Source organism: Carassius auratus, chromosome 34 (assembly GCF_003368295.1).
Source record: "Carassius auratus strain Wakin chromosome 34, ASM336829v1, whole genome shotgun sequence".
NCBI lineage: Eukaryota > Metazoa > Chordata > Actinopteri > Cypriniformes > Cyprinidae > Carassius > Carassius auratus.
Genome location: NC_039276.1, coordinates 10473958 through 10494799, shown reverse-complemented (window position 1 = coordinate 10494799; position 20842 = coordinate 10473958). Strand labels below are relative to the sequence as shown.

At 38.0% G+C, this 20842-nt stretch overlaps 1 protein-coding gene across 2 annotated transcripts in view; it reads right to left on the bottom strand.

The window, feature by feature from the left end:
• The window catches only part of LOC113053157 (fibroblast growth factor 14), a 124179-nt gene that overhangs the window by 89608 nt on the left and 13729 nt on the right, over positions 1–20842 (bottom strand). Inside the window, exon 1 of one of the 2 annotated variants that reach the window (XM_026217941.1) lies at positions 1684–1824. The exons of the other annotated variant lie outside the window; for it this stretch is intronic. The gene's annotated coding sequence lies outside the window, so the exon portion shown is untranslated. Of the gene's footprint in view, positions 1–1683; positions 1825–20842 lie in introns of those variants that run through there. 2 annotated transcript variants of the gene reach the window in all.

Here is a 20842-nt window from a genome sequence, read left to right as displayed (position 1 = left end):
CCTGATCCTGGGAGAGTAGACTACAATGCCGGTTGTCCTGACTCACCGTCTGTAAGTAAGATTACATATTTAAATAATTTGCCACTGATGATTCAACTGCGAGTTTTGAGCAATGTAGAGTAGCGCTTGTTGTTTGTTATTTCTCCAATTACAAATGCAGACGTGGTTTTATATTTGCAATGCATAAAAAGACAGTATAATTAAACGTAGTTAATTTCAACATTTAGAAATACATAATTAAAATCAAATGCATTTGTTAATGTTACTTATTGGACTAATGTGAACTAACTATGAACAGTTTAATTTGTATTACCTAACATTAACAAAGATAAATAAAAACAGTAATAAATGTATTGTTCATTGTCAGTAAGTGTTAGTTTATGCATTAATTAATGTTAACTAAAGGGACCTTATTGTAAATTGTTACCGATAAACAGTTTGACAATTTGCTTTTAATAATAAACCACATGCTGACCAGGTTTTTATAAACAATAAAATGTGAAAATTGCCTCATTGCTTAAATTCTATTCTTCCATTAAAGCAGGGATGCTCAAAATTCAGCCCGTGGATGAATTTCAAATGGCCTACAACTTGTCTGTTAAAAAATATTATGTCGCCCGCCAAGCATAATGTACAAATAATGACACAGTTTCACAGTGTCATCACTAAGTGACACCACTAGATTTTAGGCCAAAGATGAATGACAACAATTTTATAACTCACATGCGCTGCTGTTTCTTTAGCGCATGAAAATTGCCAAACGCACCAAAATCAGAAGAGCGCTGCTCGTTTGAAGCACACTGTGTGGGTCATTTTTAACTCTGCCCCGAAAAGACAGTTTAGTGCAAGCTCAAAATAAATGCGTTTACTCACTGACTGGTCTCAATAACATGATCACTAAACAGCATTGTGACAGCCAGTGAAAAGCGTTGAGTTTGGAGCAGAGGCTTCCAACACAAACCACAATGACTTGGTAGTTAAGGAACACTTTTCAATCCACAAATCAACATTTACAATGGAATTACTGTAGCAACTCTAACTGTGGTATGGTGGCAGAAATGTTGGTTAATGACATAATTTCATTATATTATTAATGGAGACATGAAGGCCTATTTAAATATTTTTTGTGCATATATATTTATACTAAATGAATGTGTTTATAGACTAAATACTATAAAGCCATTCTAGATCTACAAAGAGAGCGAGAGGGAGGGAGGGGGAAGGATCTGGCCACCAGGTGTGTCCACAACATAAAATCTGTGCCCCTTTAAAAAAAAGTTTGGTCACCCCTCCATTAAAGGGAAAGTTCTCTCGAAAATGAAAAGCTATACTTTCCTCACCCTCAGAATGTCCATGTTTTTCTTTTCCATACAATGAACAAGAAGAGGGTGATTTAAACTTAAAAAAAGCTAAAAAAAAAAAAAACACAATAAATAAATAAATAAATTCCATGCATCATGTGTGCAATATTTCAAGACTTTTAATGGCGTGTGACAGCTTTGTGTTAAGAACAGTTTAAGTCATTATTTGCAAAAAAAAATCAATTTTGAAAAAAGAGCAACGCAGACATTTATATTCTTAAAAACATACTTTTGTATTTCATGGAAGCACTTTTGGGTTAATTATTCCACCGTTCTGGAGCAACAGTTCATATTGCATTTGATATTCAACTGAATTACTCACCTCTTTGAAAGATTTGAATGAGGTTAAAATAACAGCTCTATGTAATCAGCCTGTACGTACAACATGCCTGGACTTGCCAGGTTGAAGACAATTAAATAGCCAATTAACAGCATGCTGTGGAGAGAGGCGCTCAGCTGTGCACCAGTGGTGATCGACTCCAGCAAGTCCGCCTGTAAAGCATGGCAAAGGTGGAGTATGAAGCTGTTCTTTCAGGGATATGGCCTGCACACAGACCTCAAAGAACTATCAATCACAGCCAGACATTTCCAGCAAGTCAGCAATACAGCGGCCACACAAGAAACAGCAGTCTAAGTGCCACCCATGGGCTACAGTAGAGAGATAAACCAGGGAGATAAGACCATTTGTAGGCAAGCAGGAGCTAATAGTACTGTTAGTCCTAATGCCTTTTTGGGATAATGTCTGGGGCCAGCTGGCATCAAGAAAGAGGACATGTTCTCCTCTGTGCTGCTACTTTTTTCCCCCAAGGATAACAGAAACTGGTTGCTTTAAGTTGAAATATGACTAAACATTATTCATATTTGCTGTGCGTGTTATATATTGTGTTCGAATAAACAGAATAAAACAATATTAGTGATGCATTGTGTGGATGTACTTCATATCAGTCTAAAGGACTAACACTTGACACTGTATCTGTCAAGCCCTGGTCAAACAGCAAAGCCCCTTAGAGGACAGCACTGCACAGTTCTGCATTACAATGCAAATGAATGAATAAATAATAAATAAGAGTTGTTGGCACCAAAAACAATAAAAATGTAAGAGTCATTGAAAATAACCCTTAAAAACAAAAGCAGTGTTCCTGGCTACAAGACTGCTTACATGAGCATTCACTTGATCCAAACAGGAAGCCAAACCCTGAACGTGGGATGCAGCATTACACTGTAGCCAGAACTCTAAAGGCTGCCGGTTAAGAGCATTTCAAGGCATTGTTTAAGCAAATAATGGCCAGTGATTAATTTCCATGACACACAATGTATGAATAAGTAATAAATGTGCTAAAACAAATACATCATGAATATTTCACAAATACATTTTATTTAATCAACAGTCAATGAAGCCAAAATTGGTATTTTTATAGACTTTTTTATAGACTTCTTATAGTAAAAAAGCCTAAATGAATGCATATACGGTCAGAAGCATACTGCACTAGGCATATGTTCAAAACTATAGGTTTTATGAACAACAATAACAATATCTTGTATAAACAGCTCTGCAATAAGGATAGACATAAATGTTCTACATTTGCTTTTTTGTTCTAATTTCATGTGTTATGTCATGAGTTCACACTTACTTATAATAAACTGAGTAAAGGGTTATGCGTATTTGGCGTGCTGTCCAGGAAGAGGGCTCTGAGCTCTGGCTACTTACTCCTGAGCCCAGGGTACTCCCCCTGACAGGGGTCCGAGGTCAGCGTTTAGCCCAGACCCAAGCGCTCCCCCCAAGTGTTCCTCCCTGTGCTGGGTTAGGGTTTACAGGTTTACAGTGTTGTTTTAACCGAGCGCCAACCTCCCGCTCTCTCTCGTGAGGCCATTAAAGAAGTGACTAAAACTGCAATTCATCGACTGGCCACTTGAGGCTGGCTGCAAAAGGGAGTCAGTCCCATAGACTCCCCATGTCAATATGCCGAAAAAAAAAAACATGTTTACAGCCTGGTGCAAAAAATGATTTTGGTCTGAATAGATAATTTTGCCCTTCATGACAACTGTGAGGGTGGGTGGATTTTTTTATAACTCATCCGTTTAAATTATATTAAGACTTAAAGTTCTGCATAATTAAGGCGTGGCCACTTGAGTGACAGGTGGATAGCTGCTGCTGACACTGCCATCGCACTAGATGGGCGTGGCTTCAGCAAGTAGCTCCCGCCTGTTTGCCCATTTTTGATTATCCTGGATAGAGCTGAAGATCTTTGCCCGAACCCGACAGGACCCAACGGGACACAACATCAGTGAGCGCAGGAAGGCGCTGAAAACATCTAGATTAAATCATTTTCCTTCACAAAAACATGTAGACCTAGCCTAATCTCTGTGAGTAAATGTTTTTCAAATGATAACTAAATATTCATTGAGTCTTAAATGCATAATGTGGACAGAGTATTTACGCTAATGTTGGCATTATTCTTTTATTAAATATCATCTAGTGCGAAGCAAATCTGGCAGAGCCTTTATCTTAAAGGGGGGGTGAAATGCTCGTTTTCACTCAATATCCTGTTAATCTTGAGTACCTATAGAGTAGTACTGCATCGCTCATAACTCCAAAAAGTCTTTAGTTTTATTATATTCATAAGAGAAAGATAGTCTGTACCGATTTTTCCCGGAAAAACACGACCGACTGGAGGCGTGACGTGTGGGCGGAGCTGAAGAATCACAAGCGCCAGTAGGCTTTTCTGTTGAGAGTGTTTGGAAGCTGTGACATTACCCAGAGCCGTTGAAAAACATATTTAACGGCTCTGACATTACCTTGAGGAAAAAACCATCATCCAAAACAAACCATGGCTAACAGTCAGATTCAGCCGTTTATTTATGATCCAGAATCAGATCCCGAGGCTGAAACTGAACGAGAGCAGCAGCAGCAACGACTCGCTCCGAGCGGGGCTCGAACCCGGGTCTCCGGTGGGAGGGGACGCACTAACAAGGAGGCAGAGATATTTGAAGCAGTTTTACTCACCGCCTGCGGTTCCAACACACGATCGTGACCCTTTGTCGTTGGGATTGCATCATCCTTAAGAAATAAACGATATGCAAATCCGTCGTCAAACCTGGCCCTGTTTGTAAAACAAGCATCATAGAAATGCAGGGAACAAACACAAACACTTGCACAACTCCGTTGATGCTCTGTAAAAATAAACTCCATCCACTGGTCCCTTAATGCTGTTTTTTCTTTGGTAATCTGTGCAGGGTTGTCTTGCTCTGGCAACCAAAAACACACTCCTTTTGTGACATTTCGCGACGCTCTCGCTCTGATCAGTGAACGTCTCTGTGCTCTGCTATACGGGAGCGCGCGCTCTTCCGGCAGAAGTGCCTTAGGACCCATATAAGGAAATTCCGCTCCATCTAACGTCACACAGAGCCATACTCGAAAAAAACTTTCCGAAACTTGTGACAAACCAGAAGGAGTATTTTTGGAACAGAAATACTCCTTCAAACGTACAACTTAATTTTGGAAACTTTGTCCATGTTTAGCATGGGAATCCAACTCTTTAACAGTCTAAAAAACTCAGTATGCATGAAATAGCATTTCACCCCCCTTTAATTTTGTTATTGCCAAATACCCATATTCATTTAAAATTTATCTTTTTTTTTAAATGACTCGTTTTTATTGGTGAGTTGGTCTATTTAAAGGTTAAATGAGCCTATGTCTAGAATGCTGAGATGTTACGATGTCACAGAGGACTTATTTTATTTCTTTATAGCAACTTCCAAGTGGTCTAGTCTACGTTAGTTATGAATAAATTATGTTAAAACATGTATAAATTACTCATTCTTGACAACAGGCAAAAGAGTTGTGTGCATGCGCACATTTGAATAATGTCGGGCTGTAAACGGGTTCGGGCTTTAAGTCTATGGTCTATTAATACAGTCTATGGTATTAATGTGTTTCTCTATTTTTCATGTCTATGATATTCTAGAACTGACTGCAGATCAGCACAGAATTCAATGATCTTGTTGATGGACCACTGCAAGTTCTTTTGCAGTTGTATCCATCAAAGTGCTATATAAAAACTGTAATAATTAATTAATGTCCATGACAACAAATGAGATGTGGGAACTGAAACCAAGGAACACATGAATACAAACTAAAAGTCCATGATAAAAAAACTAAAACAAATGTTTATATTTAGCATATATTTAGATAATATAGACCGAATATACATTATAATTTAATTATTAATATAATTTAAATCAGAGGCTTATTTCTCTACAAAAAGCTTTAAATTAATTTGCAGCCTTAAATATAAACATAAATTGGCAAAAAAAAAAACAACAACAAAGGGTTAAGCTATCATGTTATGCTACTGCGGGAAGAACATAAGAGACAGAGTAGAAATCACTGTCTTTAATCACGAAAGCACATGATAATCTAGGAGCTGGGCAAACACACATAGAAACAAGCAGAGCACACAGACTGGGACTAAAATACAGGGGATGATTAGGGAAACAAAGGTGCATGGGATGACTAATCAAACCAAAAGAGGAGAGGAACATGACCAAATAAGGAAAAAACAGGAACAGCAAAGGGGCAAAACACGACACAGAACAGTCAAGAATCCTGACATTAGCTAAATGACCCTCCATAAATAGCTGATTCGCAGATAATCAAATTTCTTTTTAAATCAGTTCTTTCAAATAAATAATTTGAAGGAATCAACTCACTAAAATGAATTTGACTTTCCAGTGCAGTATATAAGAGAGTGCATTTAAATATTGCCTCAGCAAGTGTGTGGAATACAAAATGAACAAAAATTATAATTTGTCATATAAACACACATATATACATATCCATACAGCAGGAATATATCTGCAGGCCATGAAATTTTCACAAAGATGAAAGAATTTTTAATAGTCCTCAGCAACCATACTGCTGGAGGGATATGACATTTATTCATTCATAATGCAGTCAAGGCACAATAAAACACAGTCACATTGTTCTACTGACACACACACACGTGCCTGAACCAGGAAGTGACTAACTCCCTGAAATGAGTAATCCGGAGTATGAGTCCCAGTCGCATCATTACAATGATGTGGCCCCATTAACTCTGGATATGATTACATCAGTTCTCCTTAAAGACATATGTACATATGTATCAGCCATAACACTGAGGTTTGCTTTAATATTAGCTTTAACATATACCTTCTTATAGCACAGACATCTATTTGATTTATACTGCATGTGCTGGAAGCTGTTAGATTGATAGTCAGAATATATTTTTGTGATGTTTATGATTTAAAATGCATACAAACATATACTTAAATATGGTTATCAAATGGTTGTACAAAAACAAATGCAGTGCAATATATAGATGTGCTTACTGGGGACTTTATTGTTGATAAGGTTTTGTCACTTTTTAAGAGTTGCTGAATCAACAGAGGTATCAATAAAACATTAGGGGGATAAGCCTATGTTCTCTTTCTCTTAATTCTGATGTTTTCTAATATTAGGACATTTTTCTTTTTATGTTAAACAAATATTATTGAAGTATTTTATGGCTTACAATAAAATACTATTTCAATCTTTCTTTCTTTTTTTCTTTTTCACATTTAATTCTTAATCATTTTTAAGTGAAAATTGTTTCCTACACTAAATAAATCCTACACAAATTGTGTGAGTGTGTGTGTGGAAACACAATATACTATTAATTCTCAATTACTGTTAGCTTCTCAACTGACCAGCCTACCTTTGCTAAATCATATTAACAGATCTATATGAATATACATATGAATCAACCAAGATGGTGAAGCTGAACAAAATACATTTTTAAAAAATACATTTGAATTAATTTTAAAAACTATTTCTTATGTAACTTCAAAAAATTCAAAAGCAGTTATTTAGCCTTCAGATAAGTGTCCTTGTCTGTTACCCTTACCTGTTGGCATCAACACTCCTGCATGACTTCAGGAGGGTAATCAAATAAGGGGCTGTGTGAATCAGAGAATCCAACAACAAAACTGACCCCTGATCTCCCCTTAAGTCACCACTGCAGCAAACTATAGCCACCTCAGCAGTCATGTACTTCAAGGACACGCTAGAGTCTCTCTATAATTAGATGGTGTCCATACACAAACAGCATTCTAATAGTCCCCCACTGTAAATTACATGAATCCAGGCTCTCGGATTGTAAAACAGATTCAATTATTAATAATTTGGATATATAGTTATAGTCTGTAAACATAAAAAACAACTTTTTCAATAGTATATTTATACATTCCAAGAATATACAGTATGTTCAAATTCTAGTATGCAAAAAAAAAATATATATATATTTTTTTTTCTGTTTAAAGCTATACCTACCATTACATACCATAATGCCTAAATCCATAACATGATAAGAACATTACAGCTTTAAATAACATGCACGTTTTAACTGAAGAATTCATGTAAGGGCTTTTATAAAATAATAACCTTCACATTCAGCTGTGAAATCATCCAAAAACTGGCATTGTAACCTTTAACTGTTTCTGAATGAAAATGAATTTGTATAGTAATAAACTTTATATCACAGATGCTGTCAATCAAGCTTGACTTGTATTAAACCCAGAATATTCCTTTAAGACTTCAAGCTCCTTCTATAACTCTGTCTGACTTGTCCATCCTTTACTCCCAACTTTTACATCCTCTTCGCCAGAGATCCATGCAAACCCACAACATCCATTTGTCAGTGTCATCAAAAGATTCGGTTTCTGAGAGATAAGAGTTTTTTTTCCTTCTTGACTCATTCTCTTAACGGTCTATCCATTCAGAATTGATGAAGGACAGAGGGAGGTCATCTTAAGGGATTCAACAAGACACTGGCACGCAGAATCACAGGTCTATACTCCCCAAGGGGATCAAGTTCTCCTGACACCTGCCTTTCTGGGCAGGTCCAGTGTTTAGATGTTGCCCTCGCAGGGAAAAAGGATACAGGCCGATAGATTGAGAGGAAGCACAGTTAGCCACAAACAGATTCCCCCTCTTTTAAAGCCAGCAGAGCAGTCCTCTGTAAACACACATTTGATAGAAGAACATTACACCACAGTGAATAGTGCTTTGTGTGCTTGTGGGCTTTACCAGCTACCATATGTTATAGAAGTGTTTAAAAACATTTACACATTCAGTAAAAAAAAAAATACAATCTGTATAACTGAATCATTATCCTTGTGTGGATTGTTGCACCACACACTTAGCTTAGGTTTCATTTCATATGCCTGACAAATGTCTTTGCTGATTTGTAGGTGTAAATCACTAGACACACAATGCAAGTTTAAATGAGCTTTTCAAACTGAAGTCCTGAGGGCATCAAGTGGATGCAAGGGTGCCGTAAAAAAGTCAAGAAAAAAGTAGCGTACAAATGTAACAAATATATAAATAAAATTGACCAAATTTAATAATAAATTTGTTTCTTTCCTGGAAATCAGGAATACTCTAGCAGTTATAAAAATGACTCCATGCCAAATTAATAATTTTGCCAAAGCAAATATACTGTTTAAACGCTACAAACCTCGCCATGATAGTTCAGTCATGGTGCTAGCTAGTTGCCAAGGCATTGCTACGGGGTTGCTAATGATTTTGAGGCACAATTCATAAAAAAAAAAAAATAATCTACTTTTTACTGCAAAGTTTGAAAAAAAGAGTTGAAAAGAGTGACAATTAATTTAGGGTTTTATTTCCACCTGTTCAATCACTTTTAAAACAAACAGCACACTAACAATTCTAAATAGGAACAACACACAACCCCAAGTATAGACAACAATAATGATGATGTCTGCATAAGCAAGCACCGCTAATAATTAATGAATCCTGCAAACTACACTTTCAAAAACTGCATGCAACGTAAAGTTAAAGTAATGTGATTCCGCTTTTTGGCGGGAAATCTTGGTGCATTGGGAGCTGCTGTTTCAGCATCTGCTTAGTCAACCCAACAATGACTGGTAACTTAATTACTTCCAGACCCCTTACTTGAGCCTTCTATAGGAAATAATGCTGCGTTGGGTAAAACGATCACTTTTGAATCTCCGGAGGGGAATAAAGGATGCGGCAACTCTGAACGCTGCCCACACTCTCATGAGACCAGCTGGCTTCCTTTGTATAAACGAAATCAGTGAATTACAGCAATAATAGTGGATAAGTTATAGAGGTAATTTATTAGCCTCTACAGTCATGTCACAAATGAATGGTTCCTTACTTTAACGTAAACCGGGGGTATGTGGATATTGCATAAGAGACTGGTTAGGTCTTATGAATATATCATTGCCATTTTTGCTGCCTGGTTCATTGATCCAGGACTTTGAACAAAACCCCCATCTGTCTCTTTTTCATATCCTTCTTTTATCTCTTAGAGGCCTCTTTCTTTTTCATAAATTAACCCATCATTTTGACATAATATGTCGCTCTGTCTATCTTACCCTCTCCTCTCTCTATCTGATACCTATGTATCACACAACACTTCGAGATACAGAACGTGACATACTGTTATCCTGCAAGGGCCGGTGTTAAATTTGTAAAGGGATGGTTAACCCAAAATGACAATTCTGTTGTCATCTACTAAGCTTTATATAATTTGAAAACCATATGCCATAGTAACTTTTTTTTTGTGAAGTGTTGATTCTTAGTACCATAAAGTCATAGTAAAATCATTTTTCTCCTACGTATAAATAAAATATTTTACAAAAAATAAGCCAGCTTCTTAATAAGAATCAGGTCTTTATTTCCAACCCTAAGAGTAGTTGAACTATCTCTAACAACTGCCCACTTTGACCCCATATTCGGATGTAACTCACAGCACTGGTAAATATCAATCTGTGTTCAAAACTGATCTTTCCCATGCAATCCTCACTACAGTATACCCTCCTCTTTGCCTTTTTCTCGCCGTTCCTAAAAAGAATGATGAATCATGTAGCAGCTGCTTAGCCCACTCAATGGAAAACATTAAAACAATTTCTGCATCAGTTCCCCTGTGGGAAAGCCAGTCAGTGCAACAGGTTAAATGCCTGTACGAGAGGATGTCAAATATGATAATTACTCAGTTTTAAACCCATAACCTTTAACAGAAGACAAGAGCCCTTGAGAAAGTTCAAAATATTGTTTTACTTGTACTGCACAATGCCTTTAACTGCCAGAGAAAGCAGACCCCCTCATGAGGCCAGTGTGACATCTCATTAACTGCTGCTATTTGACTTAAACTAATACAACGTTTCTAAAGAGACAGCAAAGGTGAAACGTTACAAAAACGTATAATGCTGTAACTAATTGTGCACAAGTTCTTCTGTGAGAAAGATTGTGACTTGGGATGAGTGGAAAATAAAGTGAAGTTAAAACATCACTGTGGTCTGGAAGCCAAAAGCAAATTATTAAAGTGAACTTTCTAAAGTAGAAGAGAGGGCACATTTTTTTATTATTGTTGTTTTTTCCTGAGTTTAATGGCCACTGTATATTTTATACTGACACCTATGAAGTTTGTTTACCTGTTGTTGCCATTTAACTGTTTTTACCCCTTTTTGTCTACATACTTTTGTCATTAAAATTCAAATTGATATAAAAAAAAACAGCTGAATATCCATGTACATCATATAACATCACGTAACATAAGTATTGCCTACAATGGGTTGTGAATAGCACTTGATGTTGACTTTAAGGGAGGAAGGGTCCAAAATTCAGGAATTGTTTTAAAGTCTTCTTTTATCAAAATAGCAAGCAACTTCATAAAAACAAACATACATCCATTATTTCCCAGCTTTTTACATAACTCCTCAATATTAAACATCTAAACAAGACAAAGACAATGATTCAAGAACACTCTATTCAAACGGATTTCAAAAGGCAGTTCTGAAGTTCAGTTTCTTTAGTCAACAGATCCCAACTCTGTTGCTATGCCACCTCTGAAAGAGCCAACTATATTTAGATGGCCATTATTATGAGGGTTTTCACGCATCACGACCAAGATAGATGGAGGAGGTGTAGTGACGACCTATCTTATGTTTGTTAAATGAGCGTTACACAGCACAGTGCCAATGTTACGTCCCTTTCGATGTGTGACATAACCTTGGGTGGACAATTCCAATACAAACTCACTTACAAATAGTTAAACAAATCGTTATTTCCAATTGTAGAAATGTTTTTTTATAGGACACTTTAAAGGACATGCGCCATCTGGTGAATGAAAACACTTAACCACTGCGTGTTACAATAGAAGACTAACATATATGGTAAAAACTAATCTTTTTAGCCATGTAATAAGCGGGATAATGATCAGCCTGTTGGGGTTTATTCTGAGACAACAACCGGATGGATGTACATTATCCTGCTTATTACACAGCTCAGTGGAAAACTTGATTCTGATTGGTCAGTCGCAACATTCCAAGGTATGTTATTCCTCAATAACAACCAGTAAAAGCTGATAACACAGGCTCATCCAGATAACTGAAGTCAGCGCTAACTAGGAACAGTTTTTATTTGTGGAAGCTTTACAGTTGGTTATCTAATAACATTTTAAAACTCAAATCAAGATGCGTGTACATTTGCTAAATTAGGTGATCCTGCTGTCGTTTGCTTGCTCTGTCTTGTTTTTGGTGATTGTTTTGTACACTGTAAAGGATTATAAGATACGATTTTAAAACAGCTTCTTAAACCAATGTCTTTTATCGCCATAATTGTGTATGTGGTGAAATGCTGTGTAATAAGTGGTATGACTGTACCATATCCTGTAAATATCCATCTTTGAACTTGCTGCTTGCTAGCAACTGCTTTCTTCAAAGAAGCCTTGGGTTCAAATATTTCAACTCAAATCTATATTTTGTGTATCTATATTAAATCTATATTTTGTGTCCAATTATTAACTTATGTGGCTAGTAGCTGCGTAATAAGCAGAATAATGTATATCTAATCCTAAGTGACATGAACTGAAAGTGAAAGTAATATCAAAGGAAGATCACATTATTATATTTTGATAAAACATTACAAGTATTGCTTATTTATTTATTAGTTATTTTGGAATTAAAAGCACCCATGAATAATTCAAAATAAGACCAGGAATGTGTAAGGGTAAGTTTAAGACTTTAATAAGGTAGTGTGGAGAAAGACTCACTACTAATGAGCAAGTCGGGGCTCCTCTTTCATGGACTACATCCAAGAATGTCCTCTTGGGCTCTTGTAGTCCAGAGAGAGGAACGCATCCTCGTTTGATGTTAATGTGATGTACTGACTGAGATGTGAAATAAAATCAAGGAAATGATTTAGCAAAGAAGGACATTTCTGCATCAAAATGCATTGTAGGTTTCCGAAACAACTTTCATATCAACCAGCCATATTTTACAGCTTTTGTCAGTTGGCTTGAGTATAAATAACAACAGTATAAATCTAAAGAACCGCTAATATTTGATGTAACATGTGGAATGATATTTAAATTGTTATTTGCAGTGTGGGAATCATTAGGCACGGGCAGACTGCAGATCCAAAAGCCAAGACTATTTAGACTCTGTTCAGTACCACAGATGTTTTTAAATGGTCCTGTGTTTATGCTCTGTAGTCTGAACACTGTCAAAGGTTTCTCTTTACACTGTGATTTGCAACATTGCGACTCGCGCCCATTCTCGCTGTAACTGTCTGATTAACAGCTTGATTATAAAGGGAGCCCTCTTTGCCTGCTTTCTGTATAGGCCTATAATCTATTCACAAATTCTGTATAAGCATGTAATCTATTAAATTTAAATAATAGTTTTATTTTTCATGATGTTAAGAGGACCAATGGTTGAACATACATTGCAGCGTTTCAGGAGAGACAACTGCATTTAAATGTAGAGTGAATCTGCTAAAATATCATTCTACAAGTCACTCCCCGTCCGATGACTGACATAGTGATGAACATAGAAGCCGATGGTACCAGAAAGAAATAAAGCTAATATGTCAAAAACAGATCTTTATTAAGTGTAATACAGTCTAAATAACTGTATTAAATGATTTAGTCACCTCTGTGTCTGTGATTACGTCAATAGCCACAATGCGCAGGAGTTATTAATTTCAAATGGCTCGGGTATGGAATTAAATTAGTGCTGCTGTGGGATAACAGGTTGCATGTTCTTTCAAGTACTTCGGTAACGGGTTTACCAAACAGGAGCAGGACTCTGGGACAGATTTTCAGAAGGACAACATTAACAATTTGTTAACGTTTGCAATCAGTACTACTATCACACACTTTTGTTCAACCGAACAAAGAACTTACTTTGCTAAGAGTATATTGGGGCCTTAAAGAGCAACAAACTGGCCAATGACAAAATCAGTCTGCACAACAGTGAGATCAGAATGTGTGTCAGAGTTGGCAGCCCTGCAACCCTGCAGCACCAGGTCTTCCCATCTCTCCTCTCACCCTCCAGACAGGTAAGGAGGATGTGAGGGGATGCCAGACGCAGTGAATGCATAATCATAATCAACCCATATTGACAGAAAAACACAGAATTGTTGACATTTTTGCACATTTATTAAAAAAGATAAACTGAAATATCACATGGTTCTAAGTATTCAGACCCTTTGCTGTGACACTCATATATTTAACTCAGGTGCTGTCCATTTCGTCTGATCATCTTTGAGATGGTTCTACACCTTCATTTGAGTCCAGCTGTGTTTGATTATATTGATTGGACTTGATTAGGAAAGCCACACACCTGTCTATATAAGACCTATCAGCTCACAGTGCATGTCAGAGCAAATGAGAATCATGATGTTAAAGGAACTGCCTGAAGAGCTCAGACACAGACCAGAACCTTTCCTAGAGCTGGCCGTCCGGCCAAACTGAGCTATCGGGGGAGAAGAGCCTTGGTGAGAGAGGTAAAGAAGAACTCCAGATATGCAGTTGGGCGGTGGAAGAACGTCAACCATCACTGCAGCCCTCCACCAGTCATGGCTCTATGGCAGAGTAGCCTGACAAAAGCATCTCCTCAGTGCAAGACACATGAAAGCGCCCATGGAGTTTGCTAAAAAAACACCTGAAGGATTCTCTGGTCTGATGAGACCAAGATAGAACCTTCTGGCCTTAATTCTAAGCAGTATGTGTGGAGAAAACCAGGCACTGCTCATCACCTGTCCAATATAGTCCCAACAGTGAAGCATGGTGGTGGCAGCATCATGCTGTGGGGGTGTTTTTCAGCTGCAGGGACAGGACGACTGGTTGCAATCGAGGGAAAGATTAATGCGGCCAAGTACAGGGATATCCTGGATGAAAACCTTCTCCAGAGAGCTCAGGACCTCAGATTGGGCCGAAGGTTCACCTTCCAACAAGACAATGACCCTAAGTACACATCTAAAATAACGAAGGAGTGGATCCACAACAACTCCGTGACTGTTCTTGAATGGCCCAGCCAGAGCCCTGACTTAACCCCAATTAAGCATCTCTGGAGAGACCTGAAAATGGCTGTTCACCAACGTTTACCATCCGACCTGACAGAACTGGAGAGGATCTGCAAGGAGGAATGGCAGAGGATCTTCAAATCCAGGCGTGAAAAAATTGTTGCATCTTTCCCAAAAAGACTCATGGATGTATTAGATCAAAAGGGTGCTTCTACTAAACACTGAGCAAAGGGTTTGAATACTCAGGACCATGTGATATTTCAGTTATGTGCAAAAATGTCAACAATTCTGTGTTTTTCTGTCAATATGGGGTGCTGTCTGTACATTAATGAGGAAAAAAATGAACTTAAATGATTTTAGCAAATGGCTGCAATATAACAAAGAGTGAAAAATTTAAGGGGGTCTGAATACTTTACGTACCCACTGTACATATGCAACGCAATGATAAGTTTTGTCAGACTGGCCCTAGCTTCTGATGTCTGTCTTCCCTGATATTTTTATGTGACTGCACATGATTTACACTTTGATTCATTGTTTATTTACAACCATGCAGAGAGAGGAAGAAGAAAATGAAGAAAGTTCTGCTCAAATCAATCATGTCCTTGCACACCCTGGTGAGTGAATGAGGGGGGGACAGGATGGCAGATTTTGTTTGTGGATTCAAAAATTTTAATCATGCTAGATCAGCATATTTGCTGTGGTGTGTGATACTGACTCTCTGACTCTGATCTCTGACTTACAGTTGTTCTCCAGGGAGGTTTCTCTGTCTTTTTTTTTTCAGTATATTAAAGGCTGTTGTCCATTTGACTGCACATTTCTTTGTTCTTTCCCTTAATGAATTACACTTAATAAAAAAATTATAATAATTTGTTTACTCGTATGGACATATGATTGGCAAAAATGTAATTCAGATATGTGAGCCTTCTGACTTGTACTTGTCAGAATTGAATTATGCACATGTTGACAAAGTGAACCATTACTAGTCAGATTGTATTACAGCTGTCTAATTGGAGTTTTGACTAGTCTAAACTGCATTACAACTTGTAACACTAGAGGTATTAAAAGCAGGAACAGAGCTGTCAAAAGCAACACAAAACAGCAGGTACACCAGGTTGTACTTACACTGCATATCAAGTTTGATTGCAATGCGTATGCGTCTTTCAAAAATCACTATAAACCCTGAGGTTTCCATTTTCTAGTGCCCTCAATATCAACCAGCCTTCACCATTGGGGCTGAACAGCCAGAAATGAGCTTGTGAATGCTAACCATGCTCTTATTCTTCTTCAGAGGTAAGCAGATGCTCTGTGGCACTGGTGACCAACTGGAAACACTGATATGCTGATGAATACTGATAACCTTTGAGAAATGTCAAGTGTTACCAATACAGTACTTCTCTATCACTTAGATATCATGTCGTGCCTGATATTGTCAACAGGGTCTGGCTGTAGACATGCACTTGTACTCTCAGAAACCTGCGCTACCGCAAGTGATGGTTTTTCTCAACATTTTACAAAAGTAGCCATGTTGTGAAGACAAAAAAAAATTACAATGTCACTTCACCACTCTCCGCTATCTGTGACCTCACTTACAATCGACAAAAATCGTGCATGTTGCCAATGGATATGATACACTGTGGATATTAAACAATTAAAATTTTAGTACCATAAAGTATAAAGTCCTGCAAGTCAACTGTAGGAGAAAAATACAAGTGTAATCTGTTGCCACATAACTGCAGAATATGAACACAATGTGCAAACTTTCACTTTTCCTCTCAGACAGCAAAACGCTTAATGCAGCATAAAGGACTATGATTATAATATGGCAAAATTTTATATAAGTCTTATTGTTAATGTCTGAGAGTGTAAGTGCATGTCTGCAGCCAAACCCTTCTAAATATTGTTCTTACAGTTTAGAACAGACCATGTTGTCAATTTCCAGTAAAAACAGTCTCACCATGGAAAAATAACACTTGTTCAGTGCTGCAAAACAAAAAAAGCTATACATAAAAATATCAGTTTCACTTTGAGCATTCCCTAAACATTGTAGTTACAACAAAACTTGTTGTTACTGGGTTCGGACGGAGGCCTTCATGGGCCCCAGCACATCTCTTATTGACAAGGTAAGCTTGTACCTACGGAGTACAGTTTTATTCAACCAGTTCTGACTCCCAATGCGTCAAATAATGCCACTTGCATAAGACCCCTGCAAGTCACTATGTAGACACCAAAGGGGCCTGCATCTTTATAGCGAAATGCCTGATAACCATGAAAAACATATCTTGTCAATACAATGACATGCCATCATGAAATTAATTTATCACAACATCCTGATTTAAAATGAGTCCACACTTTAAACAACACCATATTGTTTTATCGATTAAACATTGTTCTGTGTATCTAATCAGCTGCCCCTGTGTTTTAAAAAAAGTAAAGGATACTTCTAGGAGTTAAAACAGTAGATTTATTATTTACACCTATCATAACCAATTAAGACACTATTATTAGGACCCTGTTGCATGCAAACTGCCATTGTATCTACTCATTATATTTCTATGGTGTTTATTCCTTTTGACCTAGAAGAATATTCAAGTTTAACTTTAAAAATCTTTTTGTTCCTTAAAAGCCCAATGTCACCTTCAATCATTTTCCATCTGTCTCTAATTCTCCCCAGAAGCCTCCTCCTCCTCTCTATGGTCCCCTCTCTGTTTGAAAGCATAATTATTAAAGAAGGTACTCAATTAGTCCTAGGGCAGATGAGTAAACACTAACAGTCCTCTAAATAATAGTAATTCTCTATAAACATACAATTAGCTGTGCAGTGATGCTGTCTGCAATGGTATCATTACCAATTACAATAAGAAAAAAAATGCCAAGGGAATTTACTGTATTAAAAGTTATAAGTCTTACATAGTAAGAGTAGCACCGCAAAAAGAACTGCGGAAAAGTTAAGCAGCCAATAATGCTGGAAATAATAACTTCCAAAAGGTCAGCATAAAATGTTGACAAAGCTAGCTAAGTGTAAACGTAAGGCTACAAAGCACAGGGGATGTCAATGATGATGGATGAATACGAGACTTGAAGATTAATGCATTTTTCCTAAAAAGAGCAGTTTGGAGTTGCTCCATACAGCTTAGAAGCAGTGCTGCAAAAAGGCAGACATATTCTGCAAGAGGCAGTGTTACAATACTGTCAGCTGCACTGCAGCAAAAATTACACAGCACAACCTCCAGTAGCTCAGATCCCTGAGTAGACTGCTGGAAAAAGAGAAGGAGAGGGAGAGAGAGAGAGAGAGAGAGAGAGAGAGAGAGAGAGATCTACTACTTGCACATATACAGTCAAGCTGAGAGACAACTGTTCGCTTTCACACGTTATTCATACTGTTTGCAATCCAAACAGCACTACAGTCACCGGCAAGGTAAGCCTGACAGCTAGCGCTAGCAAACCAAGCACTACAGTAAATACAGGCTAGAATAGAGCTAATATACATTCAATAATATTCAGTTCAACCAAAAACGAATAAACCTATACTACAAAGAGAAAAAAAACCTTAGCCTGTCAGTCGGCACACATGCTTTGACACACTGTGGTAAAATCCTGAAACAGTGATGCTACTTTTGCATGCAGAAGTCTATTTCAACACAAAAATCTGCGTCTTACTCACTGACACAATTAAGGTTGTGCTAATCACTGAAAGCACTGGTGTTTTTTAAAGTTTTTGTGGTTATTTTAGTGCTACCAAACACACTTTCTGTGTTTTAAAAAGCCAAAATGGGTATCTGGATTGCAGTCCCTGAAAAAAAGTATGTCAGGTCATGGTAGTCTGCTGCATCCTTCATAAAACTCATCTCTTTCAGCACAGTCACTGCAACATTTACCTGAAGTTCATGAAAATAACAATGTCTGGTTTTGAAACCGAGATATATCTCATCACCTATTTATGATCCACTATCCATGCTCTTGGAGTTGGTAGGAGTCATTGCAGTATGCGTCGTCACAGACGCTAATGTCTAAAACACATGTTGCAAATAGTAACGCTTACATAAATAAGTGATCTCACATACCATTGCATTCTGAATGTTACAATTCTGAATGTGTTACAATTTGTAACGCAGGTTAAGCAACACAAGTATGTGCTGCATTCTCACCACAAGGGACAAGACACCACTGCAGGCATTAGCACAAACTGTCTTGTATGGTCAGTTTTCTCTTTTTTAGGTCAACCACTGTCATGCCACAGCAACATTTTGGGCTATTTTTCAAACATTCACATCTGCGTTTGAGTGTCTGGCCAATGAATGAAAGCAAATTGCCAAATACATGTAGTCTGGGGGGAGGGTCACTCCAAAATCAATGCTGTCTGCATCATTCACAAGAGAAGTGGCGTATGGTTAGGAATCACTATAAAGCCTCTCGCTGGGTGATTCGCATTGATGACTACATAAGGAAACCCAGACAGGTTACAGAGAAGGAGGAAACTCTATAAGCAGTTCTTACAGATAAAAAGACCTGGTTGGTGCAGAGGAGTTGTTTGATTTCAACAGGGTGCAGCAACCATTTTAACAAAAGGAAAACTAAGGTCTCTCATACACAAAAATCATACAAATAAATGGATATTTTTCTGTAATTGTTGCATCTGTGGTTATAGGTCTATGCTGTGCCTATTTAGGGGTTTTCCAACTTATTGGAATGCTGGTAGAGGAAAATAAAAATCAATTTCACACTTGACTGTTTACGTCACCACTATCACGGCTCAACTTTGCTCAGGTATATCAGAATGTAAAGGGTACTATTTTTAAGAAGGTTATGTAAGTGCAAGCTCCATGTGCTACTAAATTACTCCATTATCATGTGGCCTGAATCAAGTCTGATGTAACAAATATACAGGACCTATTCAGTCAATGTGATTACCACAAATTACATTTCAAAGGAAATTATGTACCAAACCATTAAGCATGAGGACACAGCCAGAACAAAATAAAAGGAAACAAAAAAAATCTCATGCTTGAGGCATCTGATAGGCCCTGGTCATAATAATAAAACTGTACAGGCAGTTTAGAGTTTGTTTAGATAGATCATATGCTTACTGCATGCTTACTGCTATTTCTTTCCATGTCTGAAGCATGAAATGAGTAGGGTGCTCATAGGCAACCCTTTGATAAAGGGGAGCACTGATAAATACCGTCAGAATAGCCCACAGAACGAGGAATCCAACTCCTCAGAATGGGAGAGATCTCAAGCGCTCGAAAGGAATCACCATGCTCACAATAACCCTCAATGATGAGAGAAGCAATGCTTTAACGTTTGTCAACAGAGGCACACTGTTTGTGTGGACCCCAAGGTTTACCGTGGTCTAAGCCATCTCAGAGAAAGGGAACAAGGCTAATAATGCGTAACCCTTACCATACAGGATTTTAGAAAGTGCTCAACACGCACACTTACCACCATGTGTATTTCAGAAATTGCACATGCTTACCATGGCATGGATTTAAGAACTTCCCAAGCATCTGTCCACAGAAGCCCTGAAATACTGAGCCAAACAGGAGAGGCAAGCTCAAAGATAACCCTCTGAGGTGAGGGGAGCACTGCCTGAGACAGCATTGCAAAAGAAGGTTCTCGCAAATGACACCTATACTTCCCGCTCAATGGCTCAGCAAGAGGGGATATCCTGGTGACCAGGAAGCCCCTCAGGGTGACTTAGATATGGCGTACCACATTGGGCAGCCTGAAAGCATAAGCCCAGCCCAGACATCCAGGAAATTTTTGCCTTGCTGTGCTTTGCCGGGGGCCTGAGGATCAGGAAAGCTCCTGCAGAAATCTGTGACCCAGCCGCATGATCCAGGAAGCATGAAGCCAGAACCAGGGCTATCATACCTGCTGGATACAACATCGATGAGTGAGGTAAACACTGCAAGTCGAGCACTCGGTTTCTGATTCCAGCAGAGGGGGGTGCTCACCGAGGACCTAACCTATAAAAAGGACAGAAACGCACAGGTCCCAGACAACACTGCAAAGAAAAACTGGCATATTAAACACAACCACCAATGCATTAAATACATAGACTTGGACCCTCGTGGAATTAAGGATTTGAAGGCCGTTGAGTGCACCTTCA